General features: G+C 46.2%; 1 long non-coding RNA gene across 1 annotated transcript in view; it reads left to right on the plus strand.

The window, feature by feature from the left end:
- The first annotated feature begins 1,003 nt into the window (after positions 1–1,003).
- Positions 1,004–20,461, plus strand: part of LOC138789471 (uncharacterized) — a 58,159-nt gene continuing 38,701 nt past the window's right edge. The window contains exon 1 of the long non-coding RNA XR_011362724.1: positions 1,004–1,051. This is a non-coding gene — a long non-coding RNA (uncharacterized lncRNA). The remainder of the gene's footprint in view (positions 1,052–20,461) is intronic.

A 20,461-nucleotide genomic window follows, 5' to 3' on the forward strand; every position in this document is an offset into this window, starting at 1 on the left:
ACAACTTTTAGGAGGCACTATAGGGACTATATAGATAAGGAGTCCATGCAAGTGTCCATACACCTATACTCAATGGGGAGAGGATAGATACTGTTGGAGACGGCTTATCTCCCTGAGAACAAGGATAGGATGAGATGAGATCCAACGTGCCCAATCCTTCTGATACCTAATACCTGCTGTTGGGGGGGGGGGGCATCTAAAGGGGCCACCATATACTTTAATGGACATAGGTTCCTTCTCTATATTGAGCTTGTGTGTCATATTTTATTGATTCCTCAATGGCCGCAGGGACCGGAGGGAAATGTCCTATGTATCAGCAGACCCCTGAACACATGATCATTTCCATCTCTATTTCTGTAGCTATAAAGATTTTTCATTAAATTTTACTATCTGCAGACACCACATCAGCATCAGGACCAAGAATACGGGGAAGATACAGGAACGTCCATAAACAACTGGCGGCCTCCATGTTCTCTAGGGAGTAATAATCCGGTCCTTCTGTTTGGTAAGCAGCTAGCTGATGGATTCTCCTGAGGAGATAGAGATTTGTCCTGTAGTCACATCATCATGTTGTACATGCCCCCGGGCTGGCCAGGATGTTCCTGTGTCAGAGAGCAGACAAGATGGCTGCCGGCCGGCCTACCAGTATACTGAGGATATAGAGGTAATTCCTGTTTCTTCACATATGCAGTTTAGTGATCCCCCAAACCCCCATCCAGGTGACTACTCTGTGTCTTTTAGTCATACCAAGATCAACGTGAGCCACAGTGTCTGGGGTCTTATTACTGAGTTACCCTCATCTATCAGCAGCTATAAAGTGTTCCTGTCATGGTTCAGGCTTCTGAACGTCCGTGTATGGCTGTCGACAAAAGTTTGGGTTGACGTGAAAATGTCCTAAGCGTTGTAAGCGAGTTCCGTGCACGAGCCCTATTAAGAATGACAGAATTCAAAGATGCTTAGGACGTTTCCATGGCAACTGGCCTTCTATAAGTAGCTGGGCCTATACACGGATGACCGAGAGCCTGGACCATGACAGGAGGACTCACTTTGTGTATGTATTACACAGGCTGCCCATTGATTTTAATAGAAAAAGTGTAGTACCTCATACTACCTGTGGAGGTGCTGAAGGAAAATTGAATGCTTACTAATGAGCTCCGCCATCGATTACAAATGACCACTAGGGGTCCCAATAGCTTTTAGTCAAGGAACCTAAAAGACTATTAGTGCGTACAGTGCAATCCATTTATTTATGTAAATTTCTACTCATTCTGGGCTTAGTGGTCAGGTGGGCGGTCCTACGCATTAGGACGTTGGGTACAAACTTTTCTTTATAATACTGAATAGTTATGTATAATAACATAGAATAACTATTAAACACCTTGTATGTATGCTGAGCCCGGCCGAGCAGGCACATGTTTTTAATAGATATTAGCCCATTAGATTGTGAGCTCACTGGCCCAGTTGATATAATAAATAATAGTGTAGGAGTTTCTACTATTGAACACGTGTTATGGCCATCACCTTGTTCTACGGTGTGTTGGTGTTTGCTTATATACATCATTACAGGGATGAATAATACATACGTAGGGATCTATGTACAGAGTGCTCATCCATGGACATGCTGCATGTGAGCGGACACGTCTCTGGGCCCTGACACTAAATACGCCCCAATTTACACAATAGAGGTAATTTATTCATGGCGTTACTCTAGCTTTTTTTTACCACAGTGAAAAACGTACTTTTTTTAATTCGGCTGACATTTTTCTGGAAAAGTAGGAATCGCCTTCCTGCCGAAGCAGATTTACACTCTCCTCCACCTTTAATTCTAGTGGTGGGGGGCAAAGCCAAGGTTCTGTAATGGAACGTCTGTATTAAAGGGGTTAAAATGTTCTTTCAGATCAACTGGTGCCAGAAAGTTATATAGATTTGTAAGTTACTTCTATTTAAAATCTCCAGTCTTCCAGTACTTATCAGCTGCTGTATGCAGGGCCGTATTTACCACTAGGCACCCGTGGTCCGGTGCCTAGGGCAGCACCTTGCAGGGGGGCAGCACCCGGGAGCAGGGGGACAGAAAAAACTATTTTTTTAGTTTTTATTTTTTTAGTCTTCCTCCTCCCGTTCAGACTTGCCAGTAAATCTGGTGTCTTTTCCAGGGGGGTGGGGGGTATGGTCGTATTGGTCAGGTCTGGTATCGCCAATAGGTGCATGACGATGGGGCGTCTTCAGGTTTAGTGCCTGGGGCAGCAGCAGCTGTTAATACAGCCCTGGCTGTATGTCCTGCAGGAAGTGGTGTATTCTTTCGAGTCTGGAGAGCAGGAGAGGTTTAATACGGGGATTTGCTACTGCTCTGGACAGTTTCTGACATGGACAGAGGTGGCAGCAGAGAGCACTGTGTCAGACTAGAATGAATACACCTCTTCCTGCAGGACATACAGCAGATAATAAGTACTGGGAGAATGGAGATTTTTAAATAGAAGGCACTTTCTGACATCGGTTGATTTGAAAGAATTTTTTTTTTTGTTGAAGTACCCCTTTAACCCCTAGGCGACCCTGGGCGTACCTGTACGTGTGTTCAGAGCGGGGCTCTTTAAGGGCCCTCACTTTTACCAGCTGTCCTCTGTTATCTGGAACATTGTACAGTGTGGCGGCATTATTTTTTATGAAATCACTAACACGTTGTCTCTCTCTCTCTCTCTCTCTCTCTCTCTCTCTCTCTCTCTCTCTCTCTCTCTCTCTCTCTATATATATATATATATATATTGCACATTCTATATAGTAGTTTTATCCTGTAATGTTGGCTTTTTAAAGGGCATTCATTTTTTACCAGCTTTTCTCTGTTATCCGAAACATTATACAGTGTGGCGGCATTATTTATTATGAAATCTGTCTACCTAAGATATATATATGTACATTGCACATTTTATATAGTAGTTTCATCCTGTAATGTTGGATCTTTAAGGGCGCTTACTTCCACCAGCTTTCCTCTCTTATCTGGAGTAATGTACTGTGTGGCCGCATTTTTTATAATGAAGTCACCAACACTTTGTTCATCTGATATATATATATATATATATATATATATATATATATATATATATATGCACATTTTATATAGTAGTTTCACCCTGTAATGTTGGCTCTTTAAGGGCGCCCACTTTTACCAGCTTTCCTCTGTTATCCGGAACATTGTACAGTGTGGCGGCATTATTTATTATGAAATCTGTCTACCTAAGATATATATATATGTACATTGCACATTTTATATAGTCGTTTCACCCTGTAATGTTAGATCTTTACCGGCACTCACTTTCACCAGCTTTCCTCTCTTATCGGGAACATTGTACAGTGTGGCGGCATTATTTATTATGAAGTCTCTCTATCTCATATATATATATATATATATATATATATATATATATATATATATATATGCACTGTGATCTTACGCACACACCGGAGAATATTGTCTATTGTGCAAAGCAGGTGGATATATGGAAGAATAAAAGCTGTGTACATGGAGCGTGACAACAAGGTCCCGGTCTGGAATACTTGTACGTCATAACATGAGTAAATACATCATTGTATCAGATGTATTTGTATATGTATAATAGTTCTTTTACTTTTCAGGCCTTAGTGTTTCTCATACGTCCGTCAGACAGAATCCCCGACTCTGTTGTCTGCAGAGAAGGCAGCCTGTCTCTTATAAACCTAGCGCGGCAGGCGCCTGTGTGTATACCATTGAATACAGTCCCTGATGCTGCCATGTCCATAGGGTAAGCACAATAAATCCTGCTGGCCTGCTTCCCTAAGCGTTTCCCCAAATCATGACCTTGTTGAGCGTGGTGAACTGTGAGGGACAGGAGCAGCTGAGGGGGCCGAGCCAGGCACAGATCTAAGATTTAAAGGTCACTTCAGGATGTTTATCATTCTATCTGATACACATACATTTGTCAAATATATATATATACGCCTGCATATACGCACGTATAATACACAGAAAAGCATATCTGTTTACAGGCAAACTTGCACTAACATGCCCATATCTGCACATAGCTTTGCCTTACTTAACCACATTGACTTGAATTACATAAGTTGCAATACCAGGGACAGCCACACTTGTATGTATGGCGCTGTGCTTGGAGAACTGAAGAGGTCATGTGGACGTTGGACCACCACTGATCATAGCCTATTCATCAATACTACCATTGCAGCTATGCCGGGTATGGGAGCTCAGTCCCATAGTCCCATAGGGAGTAAGCTGCAATACCAGACATGACCACAACTAAATATATGGCGATATTCCTGGAAAACAATTAGGGATACCTTCTATTTAAAGCAGGGATGGGGAGCTTTTGGCTCTCTAGCTGTTGCAAAACTACAATCACCATCATACCTGGACAACGTTGGCTGTCCAGGCATGATGGGAGTTGTAGGTTTGCAACAGCTGGAGAGCCAAAGGTTCCCCATCCCTGATTTAAAGAGACACTGTCATTATAGTGTATGAGGCTAAACTGTGCCATACATGCTGGTCAAGGTTGTGGTCACCCTGTGACCTGGGAGCCGTGATGACCTAGACCTGGCCTAAAGCCCTGCCATGGCCAGGCATAGTCGCTCCAGCAGGTGCATGAACTTGAGCCCAGTGACCTCTTAAGTAACAGAGAACAGTGAGATAGAATATAAGCCAAGTGACAGATCTTCTACATTCTTCAAGAATTTGTAGTTCTGGAGCACCATTTCTGGGTTATTCTATGTAAAGTGTAGTATAAGTTTTTGACCACAAGATTTTTTGAGTTATTCTTCTCCTATAACAGCCAGCAGACGGAAGGCCTCAGGATTTGTCATGTATATTTTGTTACACAGTATGCGTGGTGTCCCACCACGGGTGTTGCTATTGGTTACACCCTTTGTAAAAGCCTGTACTTTTTGAGTGTAAGTGGTGATGTAGTAATACCAGAGTTTCGCCACAAGGTGTCGTTATTGCAAGTGTTCACGTTCAGTTATTGCACAGCTGTAGTACTTAAGGGGTTATTGTTTATTTGTATGTCACATGGATCTGTACGCCAATCCTATCATCTCTCTCTTTACTCCTCACATACACTCTCCTCACCCACTCACAGCACACCTTACAAGGGCTGTAGGAAGGAAGTCACATGGGTAGAGGAAGTGTAGTGTCTTTTGCTGCTATACTCTGTAAAGGAAGGACACAAGCCAGAACGCTCTCTACAGCGGTCCAGTTGGGCCCTGGCCCTGGCAGGTCCCCAGTCTAAGTTGTGGTCTAGATGCAGAACCCATTTACCTATACACAGTTTTCTCGAAAGTTACTATATACTCAGGGCTGTATTAACAGCTGCTGCTGCCCTAGGCACTAAACCTGAAGACGCCCCATCTTCACGCACCTATTGGCACCGGACCTGACCAATACCACCATATCCCCCCACCCCCTGGAAAAGACACCAGATTTACTGGCAAGTTTCAACGGGAGGAGGGAAACTAAAAAAATAAAAACAAAATAAATGTTTTTTCTGTCCCCCTGCTTCCTTGTGCTGCCCCCCTGCAAGGTGCTGCCCAAGGCACCGGACCACGGGTGCCTAGTGGTAAATACGGCCCTGCATATACTACACTATGCAGTGTTAAGCTTCCACTAGAGAGGACAAGTCAGGAACTGATCCTGATAAAGCTGCTAGAAGCCTATGATCTCACAGCAGGGAAGCAGGGAACCCTCAGCATTCCGCTCATCCCAGGTAACAAAGTCTGGGGCTTGTGTCAGCCACTAGGACGGGTCCCCCGACACTGGTAGGGCAATAGGTCGTGTAAAGACCAAAGAGTCAAAACACAGGCACACATATTCTCTCTCTTCTTAAGTATTCTTCTATTTCTACCTCTGAAGTTCCGGCAGAACACAGTACTACTTGAGCTGGGACTCTCACGACATCCTCCCCTCTTCTCTTATGATCCTCTTTCATACTTCTCAGCACGCAGCTAAGACAGCACTAATGTACCACTCTCTATACTCTCACTACAGATCTGGATCCTAAAGTATCAAGTGTCTTAGCAAGTGTAAAGTATTATATCAATGCAAAGCTGTATGATCTGCTGCATTCAAGTATCTTCATAGTAAACCAGATTTTATTTATGACCACAATAATAAGTACCCAAGGGACCCCTCAACAACCCTGCAGGACACTGTCCACAGGGGAACAAGGTATAGCCGGCCCTTTAAAATAAAAGCAGGTTTGCCACCATACCTGTGTGCCCAACCAGCACTGGCTTCACAACAATTTACCATCACTGGGCCCGGCTATATCTCGGCCAACCACCATAGAACTGGTGTCACACTTCACCATCTGGCAAGTGACCGGCCGTATCGCCTCCATACCACATATGTGCAAGAGAATGATTGCCAGCTACCTCCTAGTCCCTCAGCCTATTAGAGGCTCTTTCCAGAAGGTTCCAACCTATCAGGTACCAAAGTACCTCAGACTGTTCTCCAACAATAGTAAACTAGCTCAGCCTTAGCCGATAAGTAGCAGGTGGAGTCAGCCATGTGGGAGTCTAGACTAGTGTTTTCATGTGTAGACACTGACTACTGCAGTTCCAGAGAAGTGTTTCTTCCTAGGGCTGGGCCCTGTGGCCAGGAACCTGTGTGCCTAAAAGACTGCATGCTCTTTTCTTCTACAAGTATCTAACCTAACCTATGGCCTGCTAAGCCTAAAGAGCAGACTTAATCTGTCTACATCCAGGAGGATTGTTTTCAAGTCTTAAAGAGGACGGCACGGGGGGTGACAGGCTCCCGACACCCCCGCTAGAGCATCTTATACGTACCTGATCGCGCCGGGTCCCGCTTCTGGTGCTGAAATCTCCGTCACCCGACCGTCTCAGGAAGCGGGGCCCGGCGTGATCAGGTACATATAAGGTTCTCTAGCGGGGGGTCGGGAGCCTGTCACCCCAGCACCGGGGGTGACAGGTTCCCTTTAAGTCTACAAAAGTCCCTTCAACTTTCACCAAGAATTATCCTACAGCGCTTGGAGAAGTTGCTTATTCTGTCGATGTATCCCGCTGCTTCTGCTCAATCTACTTGGGTAATCTCGATGGATTATCTTCACCTGGTTGTACAACCTCAAGGCCTGTACTACTTGACCTGGCACTCTTCTAGCATTGGGCATTGGCACAACAAGGACTACCTATTAACAGGCATGTGTTGGGATCCAGGGAGGGCTTATACAGGGGCGGTCTTGGCATTTCTGGGGCCCCAAGCGAAACTATGTCTGAGCCCCCCCCCTCGACACGCGTTCCAAAACAATAGACCGTTGTGTGTTGCCCCCAGTAGTATATACCCCTTGTGTCCTGCCCCCAGTAGTATATACCCCTTGTTTGCTTCCCCCAGTAGTATATAGACCCCTGTGTGTTCTCCCAGTTATATATAGCCCCCCGTGTGCTCCCCCAGAAGGATATAGACCTCCTGTGTGCTGCCACAGTTGTATATAGACCCCCTGTGTGCTCCCCCACTAGTATATAGGCCCCTGTGTGCTCCCCCACTAGTATATAGCCCCCCTGTGTGCTCCCCCACTTGGATATAGACCTCCTGTGTGCTCTCCAAGTTGTATATAGACCCCATTCTGCTGCCCCAAGTAGTATATAGACCCCCTGTGTGCTGCCCCAGTAGTATATAGACCCCTCTGTGAAGCCCCAGTAGTCTATAGCCCCCCTGTGTGCTCCTCCTGTTATATAGCCCCCCTGTGTGCTCCCCCCATTTATATAGACCCCCGATGTGCGCTCCCCCAGTTAAACAGACCCCTGTGTGCTCCCCCTCCCATATAGTATATAACACAATAAAACAAACACTTATACTCACCTGGGTCCGGGCGTCTCCTCTTCTCTTCACTCTTGTGGCCGCAGGAAGGGTTTTCCCTGCGATCACAAGAGACCGCACTCTCCTTGTCTTGGCGCCGATGCTCCAGTGATGTCACTGGAGCGCCGGCACCACAAGGACAAAGCTGCCACTTGTGACCGCAGGGAAAACCCTTCCTGCGGCCACAAGATTGACTGACAGGAAGTGGGCCAATGTCTCCCGCCCTGTCAGTGCTCCTGCATGTAACTATGAGCGCTCATTATGAGTGCTCATAGTTACAGTTCAGATGGCAGCAGCCCTGTCCAGCGGTCTTGAGCACAAAAGCGGGGCGTGCGGGCCCCCCTGGATGTTGGGGGCCCCAAGCGATCGCTTGGGGTGCTTGGTGCCAAAGACCGCCACTGGGCTTATACCACTCCGAGCCCACTAACAAGTGCAGCAGCGGTATTGCAACTCCAGCCCTTGCTCATACCACCTGGGTCACCAAAGATCCTTAAAGGGGTTATCCAGCGCTACAAAAACATGGCCACTTTTCCCCCTACTGTTGTCTCCAGGTCAGGTGCGGTTTGCAATTAAGCTCCATTTACTTCAATGGAACTGAGTTTCAAAACCCCACCCAAACTGGAGACAACAGTAGGGGGTAAGTGGCCATGTTTTTGTAGCGCTGGATAACCCCTTTAATCAGCTCTATTTACTGTATATAACATGTATCATTCTGCCCAGAAAATGTAATAAAATGACACACCTCAATCTCTGCAGAACAATATGATGGACATGAATTTATTCTTTACTCCTCAAAAGGAGGTTCTGCAGCAGCTAGGGTATGGATATTACTAGCCACATGTTAGCTCTGTGTCCTATATATATCCTCAGCCTGAGGCCTTGTAGATATAGAGGAGACGACAGATGACTTCTATGAATATTTGCTCATTCATCTGGCTGTATAGGGACTGATTCCAGAATAAACATTTGTGGCGGTGGCTTTTCTATAGACATGTGACTGCACCTAGTGATCGGAATCTCAGTAATTCACCTGATTAATCCCCAACATCCTCTGTGGCTGACATTTAGGGTGCTTGGATTCTGGTCTATTCTAGCTGCAAAAGTGATGCCGGTTGCGGGGACGGGGGGAGGGGTTGCTGGGAAGGTATTAGATATGGGTTCCATAAGTTGCAAGGAAGGCCTTCATAGGTCAGACACACATCAATGAGCATTGGGAGCCCATGACCCTGAACCCTTTTAGTAGGTCCTAACCATTGAATACAAGGAACACTATTTTCGCCACCTTAGGCCTCCTGCACATGTCAGTGGCCGTTTTACAATCAGGAAATACTTATGAGGAAGACTTTCAGGAGGCTTCAGAAAACCGAAGTGCTGAAAAACACAACAGGAAAAAAAATGCCATACTCACCTGCTGCATGGCTCCCCTCCAGCTTCTCCTTCTCTCTTCTGGCTCTGCGAGAACACAAGTGACATCACTCCTGCACCACAATGCCGAGGGGGACAAAGCAGCCTTTTGGGCCAGAGGCATAATGCTGTCTCCTGCCAGTAAAATAGGTGACAGGATCGGGAGCCAATGGCTCCTAGCCCTGTCAAACACAGCATCACATTTAACTGTATATGCTCCTGATTAGGGCAGTTAAAGGGCCAGCGTCAGTACTTGGTGCCACTTGCCCTGGTGCTTATTCTGGCCTGGTTTAGCTAGGAGTACATCCGGAATTCCAGACAGTTTCCGGATGCACATCTGAAGCTGTCTGGAATTCCAGATGTCCCCATAGGGTTCTATGGGGCATCTGTAATAGAATTCCGGACAATTATAGGACTTGCCTATTTTCTGGCATGGGCACCCTTTAGAAAAAATCCTGAAGAGTGTCTGTGTCCACTAGAACCCTATGGGTAATAAGAAATATAGATTTCCTTAATGTGTTCATGGGGCTTTACCCAGTGCTCAACCCCATGCCTTGAAACATGACTGGTGATTTTTAGCCAAACTAGAATCTCCTCCAAAAGGAAGAGGGACCCCACTGTAGACAGCTGTTTGGCACCTATTGGAGGTAGCTTCTTGAAACGTGGAAGGATTATTAGCCATACCTGAATCCCCTCCAAAAGGTAGAAGACCCATGTGTTGACAATGGTTAGAGGGTTGGTAGTCTCTCCATAGAGATTACTCCCTAGACCCCCATCAAAGGTTAAGTGCAACTTTATGATCCAGCTTAATGGACGGACCCATTAGCAACACTGTGCATACTCCCCTCCCATCCAGCACCTCCCCCCATAAAGTTACTGTTATACCCCCATCAGATCGGTTCTCTTGCATAATACATGTAGTTAGTATCTGCTATGTGAGGGTTGACGTTAGGCTCCTAGCATGTCAGCATTTCTCACACCTGTCTGCTGCGATGTCACCTTCTAGAATTTTACATAGTATTTTGCATTGGTGAATTTCAAGAAGACTTTCATGGAAATTGTGAAAAAAGGAGAAGCTTCGTACATGTAAAAAAAAGAGAATATCTGCTAACATCATTTGCACAACTCAGATTGGGTGGAACACAAGTGTCACATAAGCAAACAACCAGATGGAGTCCTCTATATGGGGTCTGTGTTAGTTCTGCTTAGAGTGGACTCATCCCTTATGGGAAGCTATTAGTGGCCTCATCTTCTTATCGTCTTGCTTTTTCTACATTGGGTTGCCAAATCCTGGCTTTGACTATGAGAACTTTATGACCATTCAACAGCCTTTAGCTGGGCGACCACAAGTATATGCACATGTAGCCAAGTCTCACCATAAAAATGGACACTAGTGTTTTTACATTACACCTGATAGCTGGAGACGAGTATTTTGCATTGGAGCCAATGGCAAGAGTGTAATTTGAAACATCAGTTTGAAAAATTTTACATAGTATTTTGCATCGGTGAATGCCAACCTGACCTTTATGGAAAGTGGAAAAAGAAGGAGTGGTATAGAATACAAGTACTACTTCAAAACATAAGCAAAAAACAGTAATGTCACTTACTCCATGATTTTTTACACGTTTACTTTAATCTGTATCCAGGCAAGGCTATGGCCGTAAGTGGGTCAACCTAATATAAAACTGTTGGAACCTTCTGGAACTAAGGGGCCTATAACATGGGCCAACTATGGCCCGATCATTTTAGTTAATGCGTGCCGATATGCTAGATTGGCGCTCGTTTACTGGACCTATTAGACGGCCCATTAATCGGGCAGTAAGGGCTGCATGGGCATCTTAAGCTATGTCCATGCAGCCATTGCCTGAACACCTGATACCTTACCTCTCCCCGCTACCGGTCTTCTCTCCTGTGCGTCACACTCCAGGGGCACCCATTTTCCACATCTTCCACATGCCCACCTCAGCTAGTCAGTGACTGGGACGGGACGCCGCTGCTGTCACTGATTGGCTGATGGGGTATCCATCAGTTGGGTCAGGCCTTTTTCCCCTTAATTCCGGGGAAAATGCCTTCCAGTGGGTGTTTTGGACCTTCTGACACAGCGTTTCACCAGCACGGGGAGAGGTAAGTAGTTGTTGCTGTTAGGGCCACACCGCTGTGGGACCGTGATGACCCTGATGCTGCTAATCTCCGAATCTTCCAGGCTGAGTTCCGCTCTGTCTTTGAGGAACCTGCCCGTGCGTCTTCGGCTGAGACTGCTCTCCTCAATCTATCTCAAGGAACAACCTCCGTTGGTGATTACGCCATCCAGTTCCGCACCCTGGCCGCAGAACTAGACTGGAATGAGGCCGCCCTAATTGCCACCTTTAAAAAGGGCCTGTCCAGTCGGGTGAAAGATGTGCTCGCTGCCTGAGACCTTCCTACCTCCTTGAACGAACTCATTCTACTGGCTACCAGAGTCTACACCAGGTTTTCCGAGAGAGAGGAGGAGGTCCGGCAAGAACGGCGTCTGAGTCTGCCCCGTCGCCATCCCCGGCTGGCACCGGTGTTCCAGAATCCCGTTGCTCCTATGCCCCAGTCGTCTCCAGAAGTTCCTATGCAGGTGGAACGAGCTCGCCTGACGACTGATGAGAGGGCCCGTCGACTGGAGCTGAATCTCTGCCTCTATTGCGGTGGCGCTGATCACTATCGGCAGAGATGTCCCCAACGTCCTCAGCGTCCAGGAAACGCTCGCACCTAGGTCCGGTGGGAGAGGCCTCCCTAGGTGTGAATGACACCTCTCCAAGGTTGACTATGCCAGTCTCCATCCAGACACCCTCAGGGCAAGTTCTCCAGACTACTGCCCTCATCGACTCTGGCGCTGCTGGCAGTTTCATTTCTGCTTCATTGGTCCAAAGATGGCGGCTACCCGTGATCCAGCTAGCCCAACCCCGGTCTATCTCTTTGGTCACGGGCGAGATTCTTACCGAAGCTGTGCACTGCCAGACTGCACCCCTAGTCCTCCAGGTGGGCGCCTTACATCAGGAGAGGATCTCCTTCTACGTCTTGCGCCATTCCTCTTCCAACATCCTGCTGGGTCTTCCTTGGCTGCAATTACATACCCCTAAGCTGGACTGGAGAACTGGGGAGGTTCTCAGCTGGGGTCAGGACTGTCCAAATCGGTGTCTGAGGTCTCCTCAACCCAAGAGCTCTACGAGGTCACCTGCTTGCGCCAAGCCTCTATCCGGACTACCGGAGGAATACCAAGACTTCGTTGATGTCTTCTCGGCCAAGGAGGCGGACTCTCTACCACCTCATCGGCCCTATGATTGCCCTATAGACCTTCTTCCAGGAACTTCTCCTCCACGTGGTCGAGTATACCCTCTCTCTGTGCCCGAAACTGAAGCCATGTCCTCCTACATCCGGGAGAACTTACAGAAGGGCTTCATCCGTAAATCCACGTCTCCTGCTGGCGCTGGATTTTTCTTTGTGCAGAAGAAGGACGGTTCCCTCCGCCCATGCATAGACTACCGGGGCTTGAATAAGGTGACTGTTAAGAACCGCTATCCTCTTCCGCTAATCCCCGAACTATTTGACCGTCTCCGTGGAGCTAGGATCTTCTCCAAGCTGGATCTCAGGGGAGCGTATAACTTGATCCGTATTCGTGAAGGAGATGAATGGAAGACCGCTTTCAACACCAGAGATGGACACTACGAATATCTGGTCATGCCATTCAGCCTATGCAACGCCCCAGCGGTCTTCCAGGCATTCGTAAATGATATATTCCGCGATCTCCTCTATGTCTGCGTCATTGTCTATCTTGACGACATCCTGGTCTTCTCCCACGACCAGCAGACCCACGTGTCCCATGTACGGCAGGTTTTACGAAGACTACGGGCCAACCATTTGTATTCCAAGCTGGAGAAGTGCGTTTTCCATCAGCGCAGCCTGCCGTTTCTTGGATACATTGTCTCCGACCAGGGCCTACAGATGGATCCAGCCAAGCTCTCAGCTGTTCTCCAGTGGCCACGTCCTGTGGGACTTAGAGCTATCCAACGTTTCCTTGGATTTGCCAACTACTATCGGCAGTTCATCCCTCACTTCTCTACCCTGGTCGCACCCATAGTGGCTCTCACCAAGAAGAAGGCGGATCCCAGACGTTGGCCTCCAGAGGCCGAACAAGCCTTCAATAGCCTAAAGTCTGCCTTTGCCTCTGCTCCTGCTCTAGTCCGTCCAGATGTCTCCAAGCCGTTTTCTCTTTAAGTCGATGCATCTTCTGTGGGCGCAGGAGCCATCCTCTCGCAAAGGGACACATCAGGCAAGACCAGAACCTGCGGGTTCTTTTCTAAGACTTTCTCCCCTGCCGAGAGGAACTATACGATTGGAGACCGTGAACTCCAGGCTATTAAGTTGGCACTGGAGGAGTGGCGTCATCTCCTAGAGGGGGCTAGACATCCCGTTAACATCTACACGGACCACAAGAACCTCCTCTACCTCCAATCGGCTCAACGCCTCAATCCCCGGCAGGCCAGGTGGTCCCTCTTCTTCTCTCGGTTCAACTTTACCATTCATTTCCGTCCAGCCGAGAAGAATATAAAGGCCGATGCATTATCCCGAGCATCCGATGTCATGGGGCAAGAGGAATCCCCTCGTCACATAATACCTCCCGATCGCCTAGTACCAGTTGCCACTTCTACTCTGCAGAGACTGCCTCCCGGTAAGACTTATGTGCGCCCTGCACTTCGAAAACGCATTTTGAAGTGGGGTCATTCCTCTTTGGTGGCCGGGCATCCAGGAGCTCAAAAGACCGGGCTATTGATCTCCCGTCACTACTGGTGGCCCAATCTCCTTCAGGATGTCAAGGACTTTGTGGCTTCCTGCGCAGTCTGTGCCAGGAATAAGTCACCCCGTCAAAGACCTGCCGGCCTACTTTTGCCCTTGCCAGTCCCGGACCGTCCCTGGCACCACATAGGGATGGATTTCATCACGGACCTACCTCCATCCGCGGGCAATACAGTCATTTGGGTGGTGACTGACCGCTTCTCTAAAATGGCTCACTTCGTGGCCCTTCCTGGACTACCCTCTGCTCCTCGTCTGGCTCAGTTGTTCTTCCGACATATCTTCCGCCTGCATGGACTTCCTCTTCACATTGTGTCTGACCGAGGCTCTCAATTTGTCTCCAAGTTTTGGCGTGCCCTCTGCTCGCAGCTCCAAGTGAAGCTGGACTTCTCATCTGCCTATCATCCCCAGACCAACGGACAAGTGGAGAGAGTCAATCAGATCTTGGGTAACTACCTACGTCATTTTGTTTCCAGCCGCCGAGACAACTGGTCCGATCTACTTCCATGGGCAGAGTTTTCTTATAACCATCTGGACTCGAGTTCCACAGGCAAGTCTCCTTTCTATGTGGTCTACGGGCATCACCCTCGTCCTCCTCTGCCTCTCTCTCCATCATCTGAGGTTCCTGCCGTGGAGGAATTGATCTCTGACCTTCAGTCGATCTGGGAACAGACTCGACAGTCCTTACTCAAAGCCTCTGAACGCATGAAGAACCATGCTGATAAGAAGAGGAGACCTGCCACAAATTTTCTCCCAGGTGACAAAGTCTGGCTCTCGGCCAAGTATGTCCGTCTCAAGATTCCCAGCTACAAGTTGGGTCCTCGATTTCTTGGCCCTTTCTCAGTGCTAAAACGCATTAACCCAGTCACCTACAAACTCCGTCTACCCCCTACTATGCGAATCTTGAACTCCTTCCATGTCTCCCTCTTGAAGCCAGTGGTCCTCAACCGGCTGCCGGCTGTTAAAATAAAAAATAAAAAAAATGTCGGACTTCTCCTTTAATTGTCCATCCTAGCACCGGTAAGTAGGCATAAGGGGGCAGCGGCATGTAGTCAGCCTGCCTCCGCCCTCTTCCCAGCCACTCTTGCATTATGCATTAGGCTTTGCTTTATGTTTCCAGCACTCTGACTGCCAATCAAGTGTCAGAAGCTGGGGGAAAGGGCAGAGGCAGCATGACTATGTGCCACTGTGGCTCCACCCTCATGTCTAGTTACCAGGTTCTAGGAAATACAGTTAAAGAACACCTCAGGGAGGTGATAGGTTCCCTTTAAAGCTAGCACAGAAAGAAATCGGAGTGAGTGTGAAAAGTCCCTTGAAGTTGATGGCAGAAGGAAGAGGGGCAAGAGATTACTCTGGGGAAATTGTACTATGACCTCACAGCCCTGGAATACCCCAGCAGCTTCTAACCTGACCTTTTCCTTTAATCTGTAACCAGGCAAGGGTTACTCTTTGTTAAAACTGTAGGAACTGCCTGGAATGAAGGCAAAGTGTAATGCTAGCACAGAGGAAAGTTAGTGTGTAGAGTGGAAGTTGATTGAAGGGAGAAGTGGAAGAAGACAAGTTTATCTTGTGGGGAGAAGTTGTACAAGGACTTCACAGCCCTGAAATAAGCCAACAGCTTCTAGCCAGACCTTTCACACTTTTCCTTTAATCTGTATCCAGGCAAGAGTTATTCTTCTTTAAAACTGTAGAAACCGCCTGGAATTAAGGCAGACTGTAATGCTAGCTCAGAAGAAAGTTAGTGTGTAGAGTGGAAGTTAATTGAAAGGAGAAGAGCAAGGAGACAAGTTTATTTTGTGGGGAGAAGTTGTACAAGGACCTCACAGCCCTGGAATAAGCCGACAGCTTCCAACCAGACCTTTCACATCACGTGTTTCTAAACTGCGCCCTGTAGCTTGGAACTGCAGTACAGACGTTTGTGCACCTTACCACAGGGAACTGTACTACCAATAGGATACGACAGACAAAAAATGGTGGGAAACCTGCCTCAGCCAAGCCTGTCTGTTACCTAGTCAAAGACCTATATCATGAAAGTGTAAGTGGACCCCCATAGGCACCAGGGCATTGTCAGCTCTGCACCGCACAGAGATTAGTGGGATTCCTGCTGCCACAGAAGCCCATTACAGAAAAACTCCTGAACTGATACATGAAGTATTGCTAAGTATTCCCTTTTCCCTTTGACAATCTCCCAGTCCTTCTGGTATGTCGAAAATTAGTTTAATCTGGCAGAAAAGTTTGGGAACTCTTTTAATTGCTTTGGGATCAAAAGAGAGGAAGCCGTGTTATTGTCTTTCCTTTGAACTTTATAAGTTTATTGACCGACACTTTAGCCTCCTTTGTCTTTAAGAATCAATGATGTGTGAAACTAGGGTCTAGAGATGGGATTTATACATGTCCCACATGAGCGTACGTGTAAATAAACACATCATGTACTATATGTATAGTCACAGATGTACATGTTAGTCTATAGTTTGACTCATACAGCTGTATGAGCCCACAGGAAAAGAGAACAAACTCCTGGTTCTATCGTATTTGCTATATGGCAGCCAATATGTGTTATACTACGGTGGTTGAGGGTGTTTGTAGGGTGTAAGGCTACAGTGGTCCTTTCTCAGGTTAGAGATGTCCCCTTAAAGTGGTAGTGCTGACTTGGGTCTTGTTCTGTACCAATGTAGTTCTGGCACCCACCCCCCATGGTCCCCTGAGCCATGAGGTAGCTGGATAGCTTCCCCCTGCACAAGATGGTGTAATATGGAGGAGCATGTAAGGTATACGTCACTCTGCCTCGTTAACTACAGCTGTGCTCCTTGCATGAACACAGTATAACAACATGGAGGAGGCAGACAAAGTGACCTATACCTCACATGCTCCTCCATAGGACACCATCTTATGGTGTCCAGCCAGCATGCATCCTGGGGCACTGGTGGGAGGACAAGCTACATTGCCACAAAGAATGGCGCCATAGTCAGCACAGTGCCTCATTAACAAAAAAAATTAAAATTAAAGGTGGCGCCAACTGATCCCGCAGCATTTGAAATAATTTTATATATTTTGGTCCCTGTCCCCTTTAAGGCTCAGAAGCACTGCACAAAGTCTGTGCTACACATGATCCTCAGGGGCGGTCCTCCCAAACTGTTGTGTGGTTTCATCCCTTAAAGGGGTACTCCAGCGTGGGGGCACTTTTGTGCAGGGAAAAGACGTCCACTCACCTCCCCGGTTCCAGTGGCGGGTCCCGCATCGCGGCGCTCCGGTGCCCGGTTCCCGGCCGCCTCCGGGATCCAGACTCATTCACTGCATGGCTGAGCGGACCTGAGACGTTACGTCTCGAGCCCGCGTCAGACACCCGGAAGCGGCCGGGAACCGGGCACCAAAAGTGCCCCCACGCTGGAGTACCCCTTTAAAGTGTTAGTGTTGTAGCTATAAGGTGTGCGAGGAGTGCAGCCACCATTGCTCTATAGAGGCAGGACAGAGATGTAATGGCGTTTTACTATTACTAACAAAGAAAGGTCATTGCAATAGCATGTGACAATTGGGGTTTCCTAGACTAGGGGGTTGCTAGGACCCAGGAGCCACAAGCTATGCCTATGGTATATATGTCATATACTGTTATTACATCAGTAGAGGCCTGATCTGGCGGGTTAATCTGACTATTCCTGCAGCCATAGCTGGTGGTCATTGATGTCTCAAGGCTTTTTACTGTTTTTGCCCACTTGATCTTTATATATACAGAATCTAATAGACTCCTTAGGCAGGAGTAAAAAAAAATGAACCTTTGGCAGAAGAACCCTTGTAAATTATTTATTTTCTATGAATTTACTACTTTATTATAGCGGACACAATGCCTAAGCAGGGTAAAAGTAAGAAGTTTTACATACATATTAGGTTAGGGAATCTGCGGTTCAATCAAAACTTTTGACATGTCTCTTTTGTGTCTCTTAAAGTTTTAGGGGCAGGAATACCCCTTGACTATATTTGTCTTGGTCCATGAGTGTATGACTGCACGCCAGGAGATATGCTGCCATATAAAATGGAATGAACGGCAGATATTTAGCTACTGAATAAAGATGTCTCACTGTACGAGGTACTATAAGTAGTCGCACACAGGCAGGGAGACCAGGGGAAAAGTTCAGCACTGCCGCTTCTATATAAAACCATCATAAAGTCTTTAAAAAGAACAAGAATCCAATGGGACCATTTAGAGCGGGAACAGCAGCAGCTATAAACTGCAATAAACGACAAGTGCTGGCGAGATGTAGTGTCCCTGTACAGGGGTCACTAACTTGTTTACCGCCCGTCAGACAGTAACTCTGTCAGGTGTCACACCAAGAGCTGGGAGCTGTCATTTTCCGCTGCAGCCACTAGGTGTCTCACTCTCCTCTGTGCACAGCTGCAGTGTGTAAGGTTTAGCTATGTGTGTGTTTTGCCAATCACAGGTGCAAGACACTTTACACTCCGCACCTTCTCTACTCACCTCTCTTCCTGTGACACAGAACTATAAAGGCTGAGGTAGTTTACTGTTCTGGGTAGTTTGACAGAGACTGAGACTGACTTTCTTCAGAAGAGACTTAATAAGAGAAATAGATCACTGATCTCAGAGAGACCATCCAAATGATAACACTGCCGGCTGCTAGTGATAGCGCTCAATGCAGTGAAATCTTAGGTGCATTGCCCCCTGGGAAACATGAATATGGAAAAGAAGAGCCTGTGGAGCCTCATTGAAGAGTCTCAAAACACAGGACTAGCCAGATATCCCTCTGGGAAGGACCCATCCAAGGGGCGGCTACTGTTAGGAAACCACCAAATCCACCATATTAAGTGGCCCTATAAGTCAGTGTAATGACAAGGGAAACACCAAGGTCAGGTATCCATCCACATACAGCTGTTTCGGGGTGTTGCCCCTAATCAGTGTGGAGCAGGATTCTGGCTAGCTGGGAGCAATGCCTAGTAGATATTCCTGAGTTCAGCGATCTGTTTCTCTTATGGCTCAACTAGGCATTGCTCCCACCTAGCCAGAATCCTGCTCCACACTGATGAGGGGCAAAACCCTGAAACAGCTGTATATGTATGGATACCTGATCTTGGTGTTTCCCTATCTATCTATCTATCTATCTATCTATCTATCTATCTATCTATCTATCTTCTATCTATCTATCTCCTATCTATCTATCTATCTATCTATCTATCTCCTATCTATCTATCTATCTATCTATCTCCTATCTATCTATCTATCTATCTATCTATCTATCTATCTATCTCCTATCTATCTATCTATCTATCTCCTATCTATCTATCTATCTATCTATCTATCTATCGCTATCCCATATTTATGCATTAGTATGTAGTGCTTTTCTCTCTCTGTTGATTACTTGGCAGTTTTATCTAGATATAGCCCCCCCGCTGCTCAGATATGTTCACAATGACGCAACTACACAAATAAAAATATACTGAAATATGAGAGACCACATAATGAAAAATCGAGAAAAACAGCAGAGTAGAACAATATCTGCTCTATCTCCTAACAATATCTATCTATCTATCTATCTATCTATCTATCTATCTATCTATCTATCTCCTATCTATCTTTCTATCTATCTATCTATCTATCTATCTATCTATCTATCTATCTCCTATCTATCTATCTATCTATCTATCTATCTATCTCCTATCTATCTATCTATCTATCTATCTATCTATCTATCTCCTATCTATCTATCTATCTCCTATCTATCTCCTATCTATCTATCTATCTATCTATTATCTATCTATCTACCTATCTATCTATCTATCTATCTATCTATCTATCTTCTATCTATCTATCTATCTATCTATCTATCTATCTATCTATCTTCTATCTATCTATCTATCTCCTATCTATCTATCTCCTATCTATCTCCTATCTATCTATCTATCTATCTATCTATCTTCTATCTATCTATCTATTATCTATCTATCTATCTATCTATCTATCTATCTCCTATCTATCTATCTATCTATCTATCTATCTATCTTCTATCTATCTATCTATCTCCTATCTATCTATCTATCTATCTATCTATCTCCTATCTATCTCCTATCTATCTATCTATCTATCTATCTATCTATCTATCTATCTATCTATCTCTCTATCTATTATCTATCTATCTATCTATCTATCTCCTATCTATCTATCTATCTATCTATCTTCTATCTATCTATCTATCTATCTATCTTCTATCTATCTATCTGTCTATCTATCTATCTATCTATCTATCTATCTATCTATCTATCTCCTATCTATCTATCTATCTATCTATCTATCTATCTATCTCCTATCTATCTATCTATCTATCTATCTATCTATCTATCTCCTATCTATCTATCTATCTATCTATCTATCTTCTATCTATCTAT

The sequence above is a fragment of the Dendropsophus ebraccatus genome, chromosome 4 (genome assembly GCF_027789765.1).
Source record: "Dendropsophus ebraccatus isolate aDenEbr1 chromosome 4, aDenEbr1.pat, whole genome shotgun sequence".
Lineage (NCBI taxonomy): Eukaryota > Metazoa > Chordata > Amphibia > Anura > Hylidae > Dendropsophus > Dendropsophus ebraccatus.